Below are 20,768 nucleotides of genomic sequence, written 5' to 3'. Positions count from 1 at the left end.
GGAAAACTGGGCAAGCACGTTTCAAAAACATACACAGAGCAATGCCACATATCGTTTACAGTTAGATGTGTGTGTAAAAGTATTTAAAATCTAATGGAAAGACCTACACCAAATTGATAACAAAGAGTACCTGGAGCCAGGTGCTGAGTTGGATAGAGGTCAAGGTAACTATAACTTTCTCAGTAATGTTTTTTTTTAATGAAGTATAGATGATTTACAAGGTTGCCTTAGTTTCTGAAGTAAAGCATAGTGATTCAGTTACACATATATATTCATTTTCATAATAGGTTATTACAAGCTATTGAATATAGTTCCCTGTGCTGTACAGTAGGACCTTGTTGTTTATCTATTTTGTACATAATAGTTTGTATCTGCTAATCCTAAACTCCTAATTTATCCACGCCCCTCCGCCTTTCCCCTTTGATTAAACCATAAGTTTGTTTTCTATGTCAGTGATTCTGTTTCTGTTTTACAAATAAGCCCATTTGTGTCATTTTTTAAGATTCCACATAGAAGTAACATCACGTGATATCTGTCTTTCCAGGAGTGTTTTACTTCTTTTACTTAAAAAGGCAAAGCAAAGAGGACAAAATATTAACAATGGTCAATTTGGGGTGGTAGAAATGTGGTTTTGGGTATTAGAATTTGTTGCTTTCTGTTTGATCATTGGCCAACCTGAAAGTTACACTGACATCTGTATGTGGTCCAGCAACCACGTGTATGCATCCTAAATTCTAGTTTTCTTTTCTTTTCTTTTTTTTTTTTTCGCGGTTTTCACATTGTCTGTTTTAAATTTTTTATTTTTATACAATTTTTAAAGGTTGCTTTCCATTTAGAGTTATCACAAAATATTGGCTATATTCCCCACATTGTATGTGTTTTTCTTTTTAATTTTCAAAATTCAAAAAGAAACAGCCTCTTGGGCACTCAGTGTTGACTCAAAATGCTCCCGAAATTGCATTCCTCCCAACGAGAAGCCAGAGTCCGGGTGCCCCGTGGCCCAGCTAAAAAGCACTCCTTCGAACTCTCACTACTTCAGGTGAAAAGAGAAGGTCCACTGGGCCCAGGGCCCTGCCGCTGAGCCACGTCCCTGGGACAGGTGCCTGAGGAGCTCGGGGTGCCCCACCATGGGAGGCACCAGCACTAAGCCCTCCATCCCTCCCGTTTCACTCCAGGTATGGCCACCTGGAAGGCGGCTCTGACAGCCGGGTCCAACCCACCAATCACACTCCAGGAAACCCAGTGACGGCACCGACCACCAATCGGAGCGACTGACCGGCATGAGCCAATCGTGTTGCCACACCAGGTTGACAGGATTTCAGCTGGAGGCAGAGACACTGACATTTCCTCTCTCTTGGGAAGCCTTTATCAAGTAGATGTGCAATTTATGGATGGCGCTGCCCAGCGCTGAAACCAGTGGCCCCCATTTCCACCCACACTTAGCTCCTAAATTTCAGATTGCCTCTTAAATTGTAGTAATGCCCCTTTAATCCTACTTACTCACTCTTCCTCCCTCATCTCCAGATAAAAAAGAAATGACAGTCTGTATGGTGCATCTCACTGTAGCATTCGCTCGCCTTTCTATGGAGAAATTCTAGCTATAAGATTTCAGATGCCAAAAGAGAAAAGAAACATTCAGGAAGCTTTTTTCCTTTCCCTGATCTCAGCCAACCCCCCAGTGAAGAAAAGTATCACGTGCTCAACAACCCAAGTGACCCCCAAACTGTGGCCATTCTGAAATCTGCATGCAAGAGACAGCAGGAGTTTTAAAAACCATCTGGTTTCTCTTGTTAGTCCACCATCCTACACCTGCCTGCAAACAAAGGCGGGTTTGGAAGGGGAAAAACTTCACTCCAGGGAGCCACCAGGAGGGGCTTTTTGGAGAAGCACCCCACAGACCCTCCTGCTAGATTCAGGGTCCACATAAAGCCCCCAACCCAGCTGAGATGCCCCCAGACATGCAGGGCTCTCCCTTGCTGGAAACAGAAATGTCCACACACAGCCCAGTCCTTCCAAGAAGCAGCAGCGGCATTTTGTGGAGGCAGTGACCTCAGCAGTAACCATTTTACAGAGCAGAGCGTCAGTGGGGGCAGCTCCTTTTTTGCTGTTCAGGGGGGCGGCAAATGCGGAGCCACCGGATAACTAAAACCTCTGCTGTCTTCCTGCCACTGTCGACCATCACCATAGGAACCACATCCTGCTGCTACCATGGCAACTGCACAGTACCATCCGCTCAGAAAGCAATGATGCAGAGGCCACTCAGGAAGGCTTGCTGCAAGGCCTTGGGGCCGACACGGTCCTGCGGTCCACTGTCATGGGGACCAGGAAGTGACAGAAGCCTTCCGAAATGATTAGTTTTTGGTTTAAAGGCCCTCTTTCTGCTCCTCAAGAATTAATTTACCCCCACATGAAATCCTTTCTAAAGTATGTTCCTGTTCCCAACCTGCAAAAATCTCCAGAGTAAAACACATCAGATAAGAACGCTACGGGTACTTCTTTCAACACGCGGCCATGGCGCAAATGGAGAGAGCAAACTGTGACACTCAAGGGCTTCCATGTAAGACCACAGGCTCCCTACGGCAGCCCCTATGGCAGGCCAGGCACTGGATGAGGCCCTTCCAAAAGCAGCATCTGATTTCATTCTCACAACCTTGTTTATAAATCAAACGTCCCACTTCCTACCCACATGTTACAGAGAGAGGAACGAGGCTCAGAAAGGTTAAGTGACCAGTCCAAGGTCACACAGTACAATGGGCAAGGCTGTCTGAATCTCTTACTCGCAGGCCCTGAGAAATTCTGCTCGCCATTAGCATCTCCAACAGTGTTCGATGAATCAGGCCCTATTTATTAATAAGGGCTAATGATGATTTTTAATCTGTATTATTTTAAATGAACGTTCACAGCCACTCCATAGAGACTGCTAACTATGTGCTAGGCATTGTGCTAAACACTTTACATGGGGCACCTTATTTGTGTCTCCCAGAGTCTGTGAGCTAGAAACTACTACAGACAAGGAAACTGAGGTGCAGAGAGGGGAAATGACTTGTCTGAGGGCGCAGAGCAGGCAAGAGGCAGACCTGGGGTTCAAACTTGGCCAGCTAGACTCCAGAGCCCGGGCTCTCGGCCACCCACTACACTGCTTCCCAACTACATGGGCAGCTGAAACACACGCACTAGACCCCGGCCATCCAGCACCACCACCCGAGGCCTCCATCCCTCTGGGTTGCACCTGTCACCCCATGACACTGTTGAAAGGACCCTGCTGGTCTCACAGAGTAGTCTGCGTCAGCAGCCACGGCTGTGTTGCTGCGGCCAGTCCCTGCCACAAATCGAGCCTAATGACAGCTTCAGTCAACGGCCCCCTTCATGCACCCAGGACCTTCCAGGGAGTCATGATTTCAATGCTCCCTCCTCATCCCCAGGTAATGATTTCAGAAACCACTTCCCATTCACGGCAGCCCAGGGAGACGGAGCCCTCAATGCCTTAAAGGGAGGAAATAAGACTCAAGAGCTTGAAGGGAGGAAATGAGAGTCAAGCCTGTCCCTACACCCCGTAAAGGCACTGCCGTGGTGCACAGATTTGGTAGCGCCACATGAAATTGCCATCTTGTGGCGTGAAAGTGGTCAAATGCTGGCAGTTTCATATGGCTTATCCCAATGTCTGGGCCTCATCACACCCCCAACTTTGCAGATGAGGAAACTGAGGCTAAGGGAGGTTAAAGGACTGCCCAAGGTTACAGAGACCGGAAGTAGGAGACACAGGACTGGAACCAGGCCTACCTGGTTTCGAAGTCAAAGTCCTTTCCTTCCACCATGCAATGCTGCTTCCCCGAGTGCCCTGGGGACGTGGCAAAATAGACCAGAGGAACCACTTCCTGCGGTCTATGAGATTTGAGTTAGGGAGCCGGGGGGCTAGGGCTTTCTCCAGGGGCCCAGGCTCTGCTCTCAAATGGAAGCAAGTCCAGCGTAGTGGCGAGACCAGCAGCTACAGGGATCTTGTCGTATACTTCTCAACATTGACAGACACAGAACACAGGAAGCAGGTAAGGCAGTTACTTACTCGGTTTGAGCCCAGCTGGCTAGTGAGTAAGGTAGGATGCAAATGCCCAAGCACAGCACTGGCTGAGAAATAAACACTGTCACATGAGCCAAGAGCCCAGCACCATGCCTGGGACACAGGCGGTACCCAGAACACGTTACTTCCCTCACCCAGTGGCTGGCCTCTGGACCTCTCACCAAGCTGGAGGGCTGCGGCCCCAGTCTGGTCCCTTCGGAGACTTCAGCAGAAAGCCTTTCCCATGCCTGTGTCCTCCTTCTTTCCCTGACAGGTGCAGGCGTTTCCTGTATTCTGTCCACCAAGAGAAGGCCATTGTTTTGATTCACGACCCCGACACCTCCCTTCACTTCCCAACCCTGAGGCGGCAAAAGCCCAGAGGACAGACAGTGGACCAGGTGAACAGACCCCTTAGCAGATGGCAGGTCACGCTTTCAAAATGATGACAGATTTTTCTGTGCTCAGTGATCTTTTGACCAAAGACAGAGCCAAACAGGAAACGTAGGGATGAGATCATCCATAGGCTTCAGCCGTGGGGGTTTCACAGGTGACTTGGGAAATGACATCCCATCGACTCAAGCTTTCCAAAGGATGATGAGTCCTCAAAGAGCTGCATTATCTGCTCACCCCTCCACTCCCACAACCCACCCACACACACAGAGTTAACTATGGGGGAGGGGGTGAAGACACTCCAAGGAACTCCTCTCATTCACTTTGCCTGCAAAGAAATTCCACAAATCCACTGGTGGCCATTTTCCTAGAAAATCCACCAACTATAGGCGCTTTCCATTGTTGTGGCGGGTGATCAAGGTTGAAAACAGGTGTTTTAAGCCAACTTTGTGCCACAGCTGCATCTTCCAAGTCTCCAGGGAAGACCTAACTCCAAGAATGGCATTCCCAACGGATGGGATCATTTCTGACATATTCCCAACAGAGTCAAGACTGCTCCGTGTTTCTTCCGGAGAGAATGTTTCCAGCCTCCCTGGTGTCTTGAGGGGAGATTCCTAGGACACACGAGCTGACACGTGGTGGTGTCTCTCCCTCGATAAAACATTATTTATTTTACAATTGTGCAGCTGACACATGAATATGGTGCTGTTGTACCAGTTCAAACAAGACAGAAATATGAAGAGTAAAAAGCAACAAAGTCTGCCTCACCCACCTTCAATCCCACTGGCTTCCCCAGAGATAATCCCTTTTGCCAGTTTGGAGTGTTTCCTTACGAGTCATTTTCTAGGCATTTATGAACATGTGAAAAAATACCTCTTGTTTTATGCTTTTGTAACAATGGGTCTCAAACAACAGCATGTCTTGGACATCCTCCCATGGCAATGCATTTTAGATTCACCTTATTTTTCACTGCGTATCATATCCATGGAATAAATGCACCAAAATGTACACGTCCTTCCCCGACAAACTTGGACGCCATCTCTAGCTTTTCACTCTGCTCCCTTACACATCCTTGGGCGTGTCTCTAGACACATGAGGGAGAACTTCCTTAGACAGACACTAGACATTCTGGTACCTATCTCCAGGCCCCTGGACTCAGCGGTGCACAGCCAGACCCAGTCCCAGCCCCACAGAGCCATGAGCCCAGAGTGACCACAGGGTGCCCATCATCTGTGGGACACCCAACCTGGGGAGGCAAAGCGGGCTCCCTCTAGCGGGGACATCTGAGCTGGGTCCCGGTGGAGCTGGCCACAAGAGAGGGACAGACGGCAGAGTGCCCAGGGAGATGCACTGGGGAGAGATTTCAAGCCTGGGAAGAGCACATATCTGCAAAGAGCAGGCAGGGAGCCAGAGTGCAGCTCTTGAGGAAGAGAACGCAGTCGGCGGACCGGATACCCTGCTGGGGGGACGGCAAGGAGTGAGAAGCAGGCTAGGAGGAGAAGTGTGATTTGATTTATACTCCAGCAAGCACCCAGGGGAACGGAGAAAGAGAAAGTGGCCAAGGTGACAATCTGGGCCCCAAGGAAGAACATCAGCAGACTGAAGCTCAAGTGGCGGGGAGAGGGGTCGCCGTGCTTAGAAAACAGCAGTGGGAAGAAGAATTTATGGCCTAGACCTGAAGTCAGGTGACAGGCCTGGAAATCTGGGGGATCTTCATCTGTGGATGGTCGCGGTCTAACTGGAGACAGAAGCTCCTCGAGTGTCTGAACAGAGGGACTCAATGCAGGGAAGTGGGTGCACAAGAATGGAAGAGCTGAGAAGTCAAAAAGGGGACTCTGAGGTGACCCAGAGGTCAGCACTTGACAGGAAGCTGCCATCACCCCCAGACGGAAGGACAATGGAGGGGGTGGCAGATCTGAAGCCCAGGGGCTGGGGATAGAACCACGGGCCCATCCAGTGGGAGGCGGGGCCACAGGGAGTGGCAGCTGCTGTCACAGAGACTTCCGGAGACAGAGGGGAGAAATCCTCCAGCCTCCCACTGGCTCCTCCCACTGGCCAGACTCAGAGACACAGGCACCTGGGACACATGGTCTGTAGGGTCACCAGCCCTGTCCCCCACACCCAGCGGAAGCGAAGAAGGGGGAGGAATGGACCCAGGGGCGAACAAGCCCAGACCAGCACAGCTCAGACTCTGGTATCAGGGTGGCACCTGGCGCAGGAGACACGTTTCCCAAAAGCATAAATAAAGCCTGGTATGGTTTCAGAGCCCCTCCAGGCCTATGATCGATTTGCTGATGGCCACTGACGCTGCTCTCAGACAAAATCCGCCCCTCATTATCCCAAGCCCAGCCCCACAAACCCCAGCACTCAACAGCAGATCAATATGTGTTCTCTGCAACAGCAGCTAAGTGGTGTCTGCCCGCCTGGCCTCAAAGCTGGGGCTGGACACGCCCCCTCCTTACATCCCCACACACATCAGTACCACCCAACGGAGACTGATCTCCATTCTGTGACGTTGGAGGGACCCCCAAGTTTCAAGAATAAGAACCAGGAGGCCAAGAACTCCATTCAGCTGTGAGTCACTTTGAGGCCTCCAAGCACAAGCAAGAGGATCCAGTCTCACCTGCCCAGGCACTCCTGAATTCCTGGTGAGGGTCTCTGGCACATCCTGGCACAGAACAAAGGCTCGTTGCCAGAAGGTTTCTCTCTGCTAGAGTCATGCTTCGGTCTAGCTGGGAGAAGGCCCAGGGAAGAGGCTGAGGGCTTTGCGGCTGCCTGGTTCTGCCACTGTGTGGCCAGGGGTCACCTCCAGCCTCAGGCTCCAGCTCTCGGAAATGGGAAGGATATAATCTCCCTCCAGGGCAGTTGGGAAATTTACTGAGATAGCGTCTAATTCTCAAACGATGACACTTGGGTGAACCATTCACTGCGCCTTCTGTCACTGGAACAAGGGGCCATTCACTACTCCTTTTGTCATTGGAGTCTGGGCCTGTGGTCGTATTAATACTAACCAGAGTAATAATGCCATCACTGACCCAGCACACACACGTGCCCAGCATTCTGCTAAGGTTTTCAGATCTATTAAGCCACTAAGCCTTCACAACCCCAGGAGGCAGGAAATATTATTATGCTCATTTTACGGATGAGGAGACCGAGGTACTGAGAAGTTTGGAAACTAACCCACAAATGCACAGTTTATATTATTGAGCTCCAGGGCCCACCCAATTAACCACTATGCTAGCTCTGTTCACTGTGGGTACCCACAATGTGCCTGGAACCATGTAAAAGTGGATGAAGAAACGGAGGCTCAGTGAGGTTAGGCCACTTGTACAGGGTCACAGGCTAACAAGTAGCCATGCAGGTTGGAAACTAGACGGCCTCATTCCAGAACTACACTCCTGACCTGCAGAATCAGCCCTGCTGTGAAGGTCGAGTTGGGAAGCCCTTTCCATCCTCCTCGCACCATTTCTGGAAACATCTCTCACCCTCATCCTCTGGGGGTGGTCACACACCCCCCAAAGGGGAAGCTTTCTTGGTCACTCTCCTCCTCCCTGCCCACCCTCCTCTCTACTGCCTGGGCTGGAACACCTGCTCCTCCTCACAGCAAATCCGCACACAAATCCACCCCTCAAATAGACCAGGAGTGTCACCGGATTCTAGCCTCTTATATAGTAAATACATGAAGTCATTCTCCACAAACAAACACGTTATTTGGGGAATGAAGAGTCTCTGGACATCAACAAAGCCGGCAGCGTTTTTTTGTTTTGTTTTGTTTTTTTCAACTAGCAGCAGCAACCAGAACAGAAGCCCCAGCGTCCATCCTGGGACCCAGTCGCAGAGCCTTCCTTTAGCCCATGATTGGGCTGGTGGCCGGGACAAGAATGTCCGGCCAGGGCAAGAGGAGCAGAGCAAATATTGACAATAGTGCAGAGGCTGCAAGTGAGGGCAGTGAAAGCCACACCCAGAGGCTGGGAGAGCCTCTCACACCAGGAAGGAGCAGGCTCTAGTTCTGCCTGTGCCCCCGGGAACAGCTCGGTCTGAGGTGTGCCCAGAGCTGGCCCTCCCCACCTCCACTCCCCACTCCTGCAGTCGGTGCCCCTCCAGGCAGGAGGATGGGTGGCTCCCACCCCAGGACCCTCCGCAACACCCTGGAAGTCTCGCCTCAGGGCCCTGGAAAGTTGTCCTGAGGCTGCAGGGAATCAAAGGCCAGCTCTATTTTCGAGTTGGCCTCCCAGGAGAATCCCAGGGTGGAGAGGAACCCAATCCAGCCAGGTGGTGTGACAGATCAGCTTTCGGTCCCTTCATTCACTCGACAGCCGTTTCCGGAACACCTACTATGCACGGGGCCCGAGCCAGCAGTGCTGGCCCGGCTCCGGCACTCCAGCCTCTGGCTGGGACCTTGGCCACAAGGCCAGGAGGAAGGTGGCACCTATGAATAGCCCGCTGGCAGGAAGCCCCCACATCCTGGGCCTGGTGAGCGGCGATGAATTTGGGCAGGCTCCGCTCTAGGAAGGCTCCTTCTGGAAGAAGGGGAATTGTCCGACCAGCTAGAAAGAAGAAAGAACTTAGAGATTCCCAAAGGGTTTATTTTAGGCAAGGAATCAAAATCAAAGCAAGAGGCTCCCACTGGGCAAGGATGGGACCATCTAAACATCAAAAGGAAGAGTAACTGTGTTGGATTCAAATACATTAAATAGAAATTTAAACCCATGAATTCATATTGGTAGTAAAAAAATTTTTTTTAATATAAATTTGGAAGATCCTACAGAATCAGCTCACAGCTCTACAACTTGGCAATAAGGGGGCAGACTAAAGCTTTTTTCCCTGCCTTTCCTGTATATACTGAACTTCAGTACAAACAAGTGGCTGATGAAGTGAAGTCCTTTTTAGAATAATTCCATCTAATACACGAAGAAGGAAAGGTAGACTTAAAATACCTTTACTCTGTATCCCTGATGAGACAATGGACTCAAGCAATGATTACTGATGACAACTAAAACCTTAGCAGGAAAGCTGGTGGGGTAGGGGGGTCAGGCGGCCAGCACATGGGCCTGCTCCCGAATCACACCCAGAGAGACCCCCCAGGGGAGGGCCCCTGGAGTGAGGAGACCCGAAGGGCACGGTGCCACCTAGAAAAGACACAGTTTCTTTAACTCAGTGTATTCAACATATTATCACTTCAACACGCAAACAATATCAGAAATTTTAAGTGAAGTATTTTATATTCTTTTTCTTTTCATTCTAAGTCCTTAAAATCTGGTGTCTATTCCACATTCACTGCAACACTTCAACTCGGACTAGTCACATTTCAAGTGCTCGGTGACCACGTGGCTGGTGGCTATTGCACTAGACAGCCCAGGTGTAGTGGTAACTAGAAAGTCACAGGATGTGCAGGAAATTTACAGGGAACACAGGGCACAGAAGAACGAGTTCAATGACACCATGAGGAAGCAATCAGCAAAACTGAGATTATGGAAAATTCCACAAGATAGAGGACCTGATTCAAAGAGATTTAAACACCCTTAAGAGACATATTAAGCAAACATGATGTACAGACCACATTTGGATTCTTATTTGAACAAATCACAACCCAAATCATTTATGAGACAATTGGGGAAACATGATTGGCCTTTTGATATCAAGGAATTATTATTAGTTTCTTAGGCATGGGAATGGGACTACATTTATATTTATTGTCTATAAAAGATATCTTATTTTTTAGAGATATCTTTATGTAATTTCTAACAAAGTAGTAAGAAGTTAGGGAATTGCTTCCAGATAATTCAGTGGCTGGGGGAGAGGGGAGTGGGTGGGCGTGGAGAGAGGTCCTGGACGAGACTGGTCCAGAGTTGGTAACTGATAAAGCTGGTAATGGGTACAAAGTGGGTCATTTTACTCTTCTCTGTTGTCAGCATATGTTTTTAAATTTCCCAAAATAAAGGTTTGACTTTTTTTCTTTAAAGAAAAAAACCATCATTCTCAGGCTGGTCTGAGGCAGGAGCAGAAAAGGGTGGTGAGGGAGTGTCGTGCCCTCAGGATTCAAACCCTGGCACTGTCACTGGCGGGTCACATGACTGTCCCTTCAGCCGCTAAACCTCAGTTTACTCCTCTGCTAAGTGAACCTCGTCACAGTAGTACTTCCTCACGAGACTGTGACGAGGATTAAATAAAATAATCCAAACTAAGTGCTTCACCGAGTGTCCATAATAATGTTAGGTGGCAGTATCGCCATCACTACTGGTTTTGTCATTATTTTTAGAAGGAATGTCGGTGGGTGGTAGGGTGTTAAGAGCTTTGGGGAAGCTCAGTGTTAGAGCATGTGCTTATTAGCATGCACGAGGTCCTGGGTTCAATCCCTAGCACTTCCATTAAAGAAGGAAAGAAAAAAGAAGTAAATTAAAAAAAATTATAAAAAAAAGAAGAAGGAGCATCAGAGACAAGGTGTCCATGAGCACATTTCCAAGCTGAGCTCTGCGGTCTGCAACCAGGGAATGAAGGCCCTGATTCCTGAGCTCTGTAGCTCTTGGGCAGCAGTGAGGAGCAGGTGTCTCCTAGGCCCCGAATGCACCTGGAGAACCACCAATTACAGCAGGAAGAAGAAGGTAGCAAGGTGAAAGGACACTGATGACCACCATCAAAGCCTCAACGGGACACCCCAAGGGCGAGAAGGCAAAGACAGGCCGGTAGAGCTTCTGCCAAATGCCCCATTGGAGATATGAGCATCTCACCTAAAAGTGTGATGTAAACTGATCAGAAAATGAGGTGCATTTGCCAGCCAGATCCGACTTAGGCAAAGCTCCTCCAGGGCAGGACTTCCAGAGAGGTGGACAGGCTGTGCCACACCGTTTGTCAATCACATGTCCACGCTCCAGCCCATGTGGTCAGGGCAGACAGGAAGCGAGCAGTGCGGGGTCTCCGGTAAGACCAGCCACCAAGAGGCAGCCAGGGCACGCGGGCCCAAGAGACAGCTGGTCAGACCACGCCCTCGGGTGGCCCAGGCAGGGTTTGAGAACTACCCTGAAAGGTGCCTCCACCTGACTCAAGGGAAAAGCCCTGTGCTGGCGCCACACCGGCTGACCTGCTCAGGACGACCGGGGGATACGGATAGACAGGGCAGGAGGAAAGACAGCCAGACCATGACTCCCTGAGCACCAACCCTATCACGAAGGCCACTCCCACTCCTACTGCTGACAAGGCTCAAGTTCAGAGAGGCACCGGAGGTGACACAGGCAGGAAGCGGAGGAGCCTCTATCTCCAAAGCCATGCTCCCTCCACGGCAGGCAGCACGGTGCCTGGGGGGCTGGGATTAAACCCCAAGAGGCACTGAGGCACATATGCTGGGTGGTCCTGTGTGGGCCACACTTGCTCTGCGGGATGGAGCTACTGAAGGTCCACTGCAGTGAGAACGACATCCCAGATGCAGGACGAGGGCCTGACACATGGAGCTCACGGGTCACCTTCACAGACATGTATAAATCTGCTCTCCTCTCAGCCCTGCTGGCTTTTCTCCCCGAAGGGTGATCTTTCTTCGGAAAACAATACATAAACGACTCTCTCCACACCCAAAAGCTGCTGGTCTTCAGGTGGAATGAAAGGAAACCTGAATTTTACTAAAGAGTTCATTCCTGGGTGTGGTGGGACTTCATACCAAGCAAGAAGGGGCTTTACATCCCAAATATCCGAATTCCACCTTTTTGGAATGAACGTATCATGTGCTTAATTTTGCAAGCCACGGGCTGGCTCTGGGCCGTGACACTTGTTCTCCTAAGCATTTCCCAACTCATGTTGGATAGCTAACGAAGCACGTGTCGGGGCCCCGGGACACAAGGCCCCTCCCATCCTGGTGCCCAGTCATTCCACATGCCACCTCTGTCCTCCACGAGCTGTCCTGAGTCCCTTCTCAGGGGGCACCCCTTCAGGGTAGCACACTTTGGAAATATCTATCAATATTTCAAAGGCACATAACCTTGGACCCAGCTATTCCACTTCTAGGAATTTATCACAGAGACATGTGATAAATTGCATGTCTCAAAGATACACGTATGTGGCTGATCAACACAGCACTAATCGAGAGAGCAAAAGGCTGGAAACACAGCCATCATAAGGGAAGGGTTACGTAAATCCATACTGGGGAAAGTTCCGCAGCCACAGAGAGACAGTGAGGAGGCTGTACCGACATGGAACAATCCCTTACTATTGCTGAGTGAAAAAAATAATACAGGAACATGTGTGTGGGATTCTATCATTTGTTTAAACAAACCAAGAAGAAAAGAAAAATATGCATGCATTTGCTTGTGTGTACCTAGACTACCCCTGGAGATGAGACTACTTTGTCCTTCAAAGACCCCCAAGGCTGGCCTGGTGCCCTGGGCAGCCAGAGGACGCAACACCCGCTCCCAGAGCTGTTGTTACAAACCCTCCCTAGAACTCAGGCCTCTTGTTCCTCCAAGAACCCCAAATGTAAAGAAGGGCGAATGCTCAGTAACCCACATTCACTCCGTCAGGAAATCTCGCTCAAGTCTTGTGTTTAATCCTAAGAAGTCTTATGAACTTTGCATTCCACTCCATATCTGTGCCTGCTCAGACAGCAAAATAATATTTTAAATGACTCCCTACTGAGACCGTTTAACCTTTCCCCCTCACCAAATCTGCTTCCAAAATGGATGTTTCCAAAAAGGGGCACCATGTTATCAATTACACACGAGTGAAATCACTTAACCTTTCTACCCCTCAAGTAAAATGCTCATTCCAAGAGGATGAGGCACGTTTTCAAGTATAGATCAGCTAAAAGACTTAACCTTCTCGCTCTGAATCGACGAGTCAAACAGATGTGTGGAGAAGACACACCGAGTTAGCCGATGGTTTCTGGAACCCCTGACTCCCCAGGGGGTGCACATACCCTGTGTGAGAAGTAGTTTGAGGCCCATCCTTCTATCTGCAGAGTGTGGACACCCAAGACCCCCAGAGAGCCAGGACATACTTAGAAAAAAAGCTTTGAGTCATTCCTACTCCAAAAACCCACTTTACTTTCCTCCCACTTAATAATCTTTATATTTGGAAAATCTTCCCCACCCTGCAACAAATGTTCTTAAGCCATTAGTAACTTTTATTTCCATTTTCCATTTTTATTTCCATTTTCCAATGTTATTTCCATAAGACAAGGACAGTTTTTTAAAAACAGTAAATAGCAATAAAAGGAAGGATCAGGTTTCCCTGTGTCATAAAGTGGCTGAACTTAACTTCGCCAGGATCCAGGTCTCAAGAATAAATGTCAACATTCCACTGGTCATTCTGAAGGGGCTGAAAATTTCTCCGGGAAGCCCCCCTCGTTACTACCTCCTGAGACCCCAACTCAGTAAGGACTTGTACCATTAAAATGGTTTAGAGTGCAAGCTCAGAATCACACAGGCCTGGATCCAACCCCAGCTCAGCCAGTGTCCTGCTGTGTGACCTGGAGGAAGGTTCTTAACCTCTCTGAGCATTGATCACCGCATCCATGAGACTAAGAACAGCCCCACCTGTTAGGGTTGCAGAAGGATGAATTGAGATAACGTGTGGAAATTGCTCAGCCGGTACCTAGCATATATAAAGCACCCAATAAACGGTAGTTCACACTATTCCTGATTTACACCAGCCACTGTTTCACCAAGGAAGGACCTGAGGTCTGGGAAGGGAAATTATCTCGGCCAACATGTCAGGGCAGCTTCCTGACACTGCTCATCATTTCTTCTCTCACACAGGCTGAAGGAAGCAGACAAGACTTTCAGTTCCCAAACCAAGAAAGCACTATAGCTACACTTCAATAGGGACCACCTGATGCCCTGGGCCCATGGACCCTGCAGCCTGGGAAAAACAGAAAGTAAATGGTGGGACAAAATCAGCAGCCCTGAGTCTGTGGGAGCCTGGTCCAGCCAGAGGACCAGTCACACCCGGAGCAAGAACAGGCAAGAGTATGGCAGTTTTGCTGTTCCCAAACAGGCAGGTCCTGTATCTGGACACAGGACAGGAGTCCAATTCTCCCCGCTACCCCACCCACTTCAACTGTTGGGGGGGCTTTGGCCAATGAGATGGAAAAAGTGACATGTGTCACTTGCATGCCAATGTCCAAGTTGCCACATCTCTCATCCTGACTTCTGGGTGGTGGAAGCACAGGTTGAGGTGGGGCCTCCATCAGCCTGGGGCCCCAAGTATTACAGAGATGAGCAAGGCCCCTATTCAAGTGCCCTGGACATTTAGCATGAAGGAGAAATAAACTTTGGTTGTGTAGAGCTACTGGTGGGTGGGGCTGTTTGTTCTGCAGCATAATCCAGACTAACTGGTTGATACAAGGAGTGAAAGAGCACAGTCTACGGCAGCACTTCTCAACCAACCTGAGGTGAGACACCAGTTTTTACTTTTATTTTTAATTTCCAACCCATTGGAAACCAATGCTTTTGAAAAATAAAATAAAACCATGGTAATGTTAAATTACTAGAAGTGTCTACATCCTTATTCTTGCTCCCTGCAATCATCTCTTCGCAGATGGGCACGGGTCGCCGGACCATGCAGCACTGACACAATCTGTGGATCAAGACAAAGATGGGCTCAAGCCCCAGCTCCACATTTTTCTAACGAGGAACTAATCTAACCTTTCCAACCTCAAGTCTCCTTCTGTAAAATAAGGATTTTCATGTGAGAATTTAAACATGCATCACATAGACCACAATGCCACACAGACCTCAATAAATGTCAGCTCCTCGTCCACATCCTGTCCTGTTCCCAGGTGACATCTATGTCACACACAGGCCCAGTGGCTGGCACAGGGGCCACAGGCCACAAACACGTCAGAGAATAAGGCAGTGAGCACAGATTCAGAATTCACTTCCAGACACCCACCCTGAGACAAGATGGTCAGACTGGCATCTAAAGAGAGCCTGAGCAGAATTCCTAGTGGTCCACTGAGACCGGAGGATAGCAACTACTGCCTTAGCACCACGAGGAAATCTTAAGATAATTTATAACCAGCAAGGAATCAGGGCTCACAGCCACATTCAAGGCATCAAAACTTACTGACATCTCACAGTGACACCATGAGATAGGTACCATTAAGCCCCTTTTGCAGAAGAGGAAACTGAGGCTCAGTGTGGCTAAGCAAAGTACCTGCAGTCACACAGCAGAGCCAGAATCAGTCACTCAGGGCCGACTTCACTCCAGAGGAGGGCTACCAACTATCTGGTTTTCCTGGGACTTGGGACTTTCAGTTTTAAACTGGGGATAGTCCTGGGCAAACGGGGTGAGCTGGTCACCCTACCCCAGAGCCCGTGTTCTTTGGTCACCGTATTTAGCATGTGCTGAACTAGGGCAGGCCTTTAATAAAACATCCACCAGGCGGCTGGAGCGGGCTGCCTGCCCAGGAAAGCCACATCCCGTGACATCCCACAAACACGTCTAAGAACAGGGAGACGGGGCGTGATGGGCATGCACCACAGATAAACTGATTACCTGGTATCTTGGGGACAGCAATGGCTCCACACAGCCTGGGGACAGGCCCTGCCCTGAGGCCTGCTCAGGAATGGAAACTTCTAAATGCTGATCACATAACCAGAAGTGGTTTTCTGGCTTACTTCTCTTTTTTTTTTTTTCCAAACTCAAACAATAGGTAATCAGAATGTGCTGCGTTAGTGACATATTGTCATAATCTGCCAAACAAAGCAATGGGCTTATGACCCCAACGGTAATGCTTTGCATTTCTTACAAGGGCGAGTCTGGGGCATGACAGTTTTCCGGAGCTGCTGGCTGTGTCCTCTGTCCTGGTCTCCTCTCCCTCCTCATCACCCCCTACCCCCAGCCTGACACCCGAACGCCTGCCATGTGAGAGATGCTGGAAGATGCCCAAGGCAGTCAGTGAACGAGCTGATGGCAGAGGACGTCTCTGATCTGCAGTAACTAAGGAGCCCAAGCCGATCCTCTGTGGCTGGGTCAGCTCCCCGTCCATCATTCCCATGGATCCTGTGCCCACAGTGTTCTGGGGACTGTCTTAAGTGCTCCATACATAAGCTGACCAGATCATCTACCCTCCAAATTGGGAAATGAGGCACCACTGATAATTATAGCAGGACTACAAGTGTAAACTCGGATTGTCCCGAGCAAGACGGGGCAGTGGTCACCCTCCTAAAGTGCAGCGTCTCATCTAATCCTACAGGGAGCAACAGTGCAGCTCAGTGGGAACAAGCCAGACTGCCTGGTCTAAAGCCCAGCCCTGCCACCTACCAGCTGTGTGAGTTACATAACCTCTCTGGGCCTCGGTTTCCTCATCAGCACAGTGGGACGAGGAAGCAGCAGCCTCACAGGGCTACTTGAAGATCACGCTAGTTAATATCTGCAAAGCCTTAATACAGGGTCTAGCATGTGGCAGATGCATTAACAGGTGTTCATTTAATAAAAAAGTCTGCTGCCATTCCCAGGGGAGCACCACAACACAAACCCTCATTGTTTTACAAATAAGGAAACTAAGGCACAGAAGGGTTAGTAACTTGTTAATTCGTGGCAGAACTGGGGTCAAACCAAAGACTCCGGCTGGGCCATGTCTTAACCACCTGCAATCCTGTCCACCCCCACCTCCACCCCCAATGGAGAGCACGGCACTTTCTCTCCCGATCTAGGAATTTAGGACACAAGTCAGTAAGAGGTGCAAGGAGGCCTGAATCCACATGTGGCACATGGCGCTGCCTCAGCTGGCCGTGGGCCCAAAGAGGTGGCTGACTCAGAGGAGGGGACCTGAGTCCCTAGGACGTGTGGCATTTGCAAAACCGAGAGGCACCAGCCCCACAGGAAGGGCATTGCTGCCTCTGTCACAAGCCAGAGTTCCCCTTTCCCCCTCCAGCCAAATTACTCGATCTCAGAAATTCCTTTGCAAGACAAGCCTGAAATGCAATCTCCAACCTCATCGGGGCCCAGTGGAATTTCACCAACACAAATTGCCGAGTTCTCCAGGAAAACGGAGGAAGCTTGCCTGAAGTTTCAGATTCTTGGTAGGTCTTAGAAAGCTCAGGCACTCAAGCAGCTCCTGGAAGAGGCAGGAAGTGGTTTTCCTTTGCTTATTTTCCGAAGGATAACCACCAGATTTGCTCATAAAAACTTCTGAACCAATTGGCAAAGGGCACCTGTGGAATCAAATGATTTCTCATCTCCTTAGGGTTTCCTTTTGCTAGTTCAATGTGTGGGGCTTCAAAGAAGCAGTGCTCAGGGCTGGACACAGTGCTTGGTGCACAGAAAGAGAAAGAGAGAATGTGAGAGGGAGGGAGGGAGGGCAGACAGGCATCTTGATGAGGAATCAAAAGTCACCAAAAGTTACACAGTTCAGCGAAAGCCCACGGCTCCTGGTGCAGTAGTGCTCAGACACACTGGCCGTCAGCTCTAACAGAGGTCAGGGGCTGGAGCTGCTGACACCCGGGGAGGGAGGGGCGGAGATACAGAGACAAGGAATGGCTGAAGATGGCTGAGTGCAAAGGGAAGATCGGGTGCCTCCCTCCAGGTGGGGTATGTTTTGGGGAAGGAAGAGAGGCTACCTCGGGGGGACAGCCAAGCAAGGTGCAGAGACAGGTAAAGGTGCCGGGGAACCCAGTGGCTGAGGGCCAAGGACACTGGGGTCGTGGCCCAGAAGTCTAGAGACTTTGATGAGGCCAAAATAGGAGAGTCCTGCCCAGGCTGACAAGCCCAGACTTGAATCTGAAAGCCACGGGCAACTGTAGGCCTTGGGCAGGGCTGGGAGCCGCTGACGGGTCAGATGCGGAGGCCCTGCAGGGTGGGGGTGGGTGGATGTGCTGGAAAGGAGGCGAGGGGCAACTGCCAGGAAGTGAAGGACCAGGAGGAGGAAATGTGAGTTTCCTGCCAGTAACTCATGGGAAGCCTCTGGACCCGTCACTTCTGCTCCCCGGGATGTGGCCCTGTCCCCAGCCCTGTCCCTGGCCTTATCCAGTGTGGATATTCCCAGATTCCTGGGGGTGGGGGACCGGGGTCCTGTGCCAGCCAGAAGGACAGATAGGAAGGAAGCCAAGTGGGGGCCTGGCAGAGGGAAGAGCCATGGGGCTCTGGGGGGCCACTTGGTTGGGGCTGCCTCCCACAGAGGCCACAAGCCAGGCAGAGGGTGAGCAAGGGCGGCCTGCGGTGGGTGAGTCCAAACCTGTAGAATCACTTCCCTCTCCAGCCAGGTGAGTGTGAGGAAACACAGAACAATCTAGAAGGGGCTCCAGGAAAGGAGCTGGAGAGGAGGGTGAGGCCTCGGACAGAGGTGCAGGATATGTGAGTGTGTCTGTGTGTGTGCAAGTGGTGTGTGCAAATATAAGCATGTTCTCCGGCACGTGTAAGGCTCGTGCACTCGTGACCTTGGGAACATGGTCCCGTAGGCACACTATGAGGTGTGCACACCATATGTACGCTCACTCACGTGGTGATGCTGGCTCAGGCCCACAAGCCTTCACAGGGAACAGCATCACGTTGGGGTTCAGAGCCCTGACGGGATCCAAGCTGGGACTGAATCTTGGACTGCCCTGGACTGCGTGTGACCTTGAGCAAGTGACCTGACTTTGCCATGCCTGTTTCCTCACCTGGAAGATGGAGTTAACAGGAGTCACTACCTCAGAGAGTTGTCAGGGGGATTAAATGATTTTGTCGTTGTAAAGCACTTAGACGGGTCCCAAGTAAACGCAACGTGTGTGTTAAAAAAATTAATACGTGTGAGGAGAGGGGTGGTCACACCGTTGGACATGGACACCTGTGTACATCAGAGAGGTGTGCACAATGGAAAATAAATAGGGGCAGGTGCACGGGGGCAAGGAAACACGGGCTGGATGTGCATGGACGTGCAAGAGTGAAGTGTGTTCAGCCATTCGCAAGCATGTGTCCTGTGTGTCACCACAGTGCCTGAGGGAGGAAGCGCGTGCGACTGCCCAAGATACACACTGCTGCTGGGCCAGCGGGGTGTGCAAAGACCCATGTGTGCACATGGGGGGTGTGCAGACACGTTCTGGGAGAACACACGTGCAGGGGAGGGACCCCCTGAGAGCAGCTCATTGTGAATGCAGGCCTAATTACCATGGTGGGAGAGGTGGCTCTGAGCTGCCTGGGCAATCAATGGCCAGAGGTCCAGGGATCCCCTCAGAGTTGCTGGGAGCCTTGGGCCGACTGCGCAGGGAAAGGTGGGGCACCCACAAGGCCAGGGACACAGGCCACATCTGACTCAACCCTGTGCCTCAGCAAGTATCACAGGAAGGACAGAGAGAGCGAGCGAGCGTGAGCAGGGGAACGACAGACACACGACAGTACACAGGACACCTGTGCCAGGGGTTCCATGTGTGTTACTTCCTTTAACCCTCCCGACAGCCCTGTGAGGAGCACCATCCCCACTTTTCCCAAAGGGAACAGAGAGGTTAAGTAATTTGCCTATGGACCCCCAGCTTGCCTTTGTCCGATTCTGTGCCTACCCTCCTAGCCACCAGGTACTCTGAGAATGAATGAATGAACAAACAAGCGCACACAGGAATGAATGAACAAAGAACAATAAAAAAGGAAAGGTGCCCAGAAAAGGAATGACACAAGGGAAGTGCTGGTGTAGTAGGCACAAGACACATTCCAGAAGCCTTGCGGGACAGGGCCCCCCTGCAGTGGTCCTGATACGGCCCAGGACTCAGCTGCACAGGCAGAAGGAGTCTTCTTCTCCATGGGCCCCGAGGCTGCCGCAGAAGGAGGCCGTCAGCATGTGGGTGGAGGCTTCCAGGCCGCCTCCACCAGCACCGAGTCAGTGTAGGCCTGGCAGCTTCACAGGGGGGCCTTCAGTATAAATTCTGAAAACTGGCATTCCACGCTCTACTCAGCTCCCATGGGATTTCAGATTAGCCAGATCCCCACTGCCAAGGCCTGGCCATTCTCAGAGCTAGCCTGCCGAGGCTGGGACGTTACATGGAGGATGAGTTATCACTGTGACTGACTTCTCAAAGCGGGCTGTGTCGTAAGGTCCTGTAGGGCTCAAGCCAATGACAGTGAGAGAAAGTCCCCTTGCCCCCAAAACCCTTCCAGAAGCTGCCAGCCAGGTTCAGGGCCTCTGGGGAAATGGGTCCTTGAGCCTCCAGTTTGCCACACCAGCAGTTCTGAGCTCCAGGCAGCCTTGGACCAGTGGCTCCACCTGGCCAAGCCCTGAGCTCTTCCTCCAGGATAGGGAGCCATCACCTACTAGGGGTGATGGGTGAGGAGGGCCCATACAAGGCTGAAAGCAAGTCTCATGAGACATGTAGCAGGTCCTCCCACAGGACAGCTATTCTTATCAATGGCAGCCATCAGAGGCCCAGAA

The 20,768-nt window shown here is 50.6% G+C and overlaps 1 protein-coding gene and 1 long non-coding RNA gene across 2 annotated transcripts in view; both read right to left on the bottom strand.

Moving 5' to 3' along the window:
• Positions 1-20,768, bottom strand: part of CMIP (c-Maf inducing protein) — a 222,913-nt gene that overhangs the window by 156,179 nt on the left and 45,966 nt on the right. The window lies entirely within an intron of this gene.
• Positions 397-19,959, bottom strand: LOC116665840. The gene is made up of 3 exons (XR_004322573.1): positions 19,950-19,959; positions 8,727-8,733; positions 397-1,809 (listed from the first exon to the last, which is right to left on the bottom strand). It is a non-coding gene; the product is annotated as an uncharacterized LOC116665840 (long non-coding RNA).

The sequence above is a fragment of the Camelus ferus genome, chromosome 9 (genome assembly GCF_009834535.1).
Source record: "Camelus ferus isolate YT-003-E chromosome 9, BCGSAC_Cfer_1.0, whole genome shotgun sequence".
Classification (NCBI taxonomy): Eukaryota; Metazoa; Chordata; class Mammalia; order Artiodactyla; family Camelidae; genus Camelus; species Camelus ferus.
Note: the sequence above shows the minus strand (reverse complement) of the source record. Positions and strands in the feature narration are given on the sequence as shown.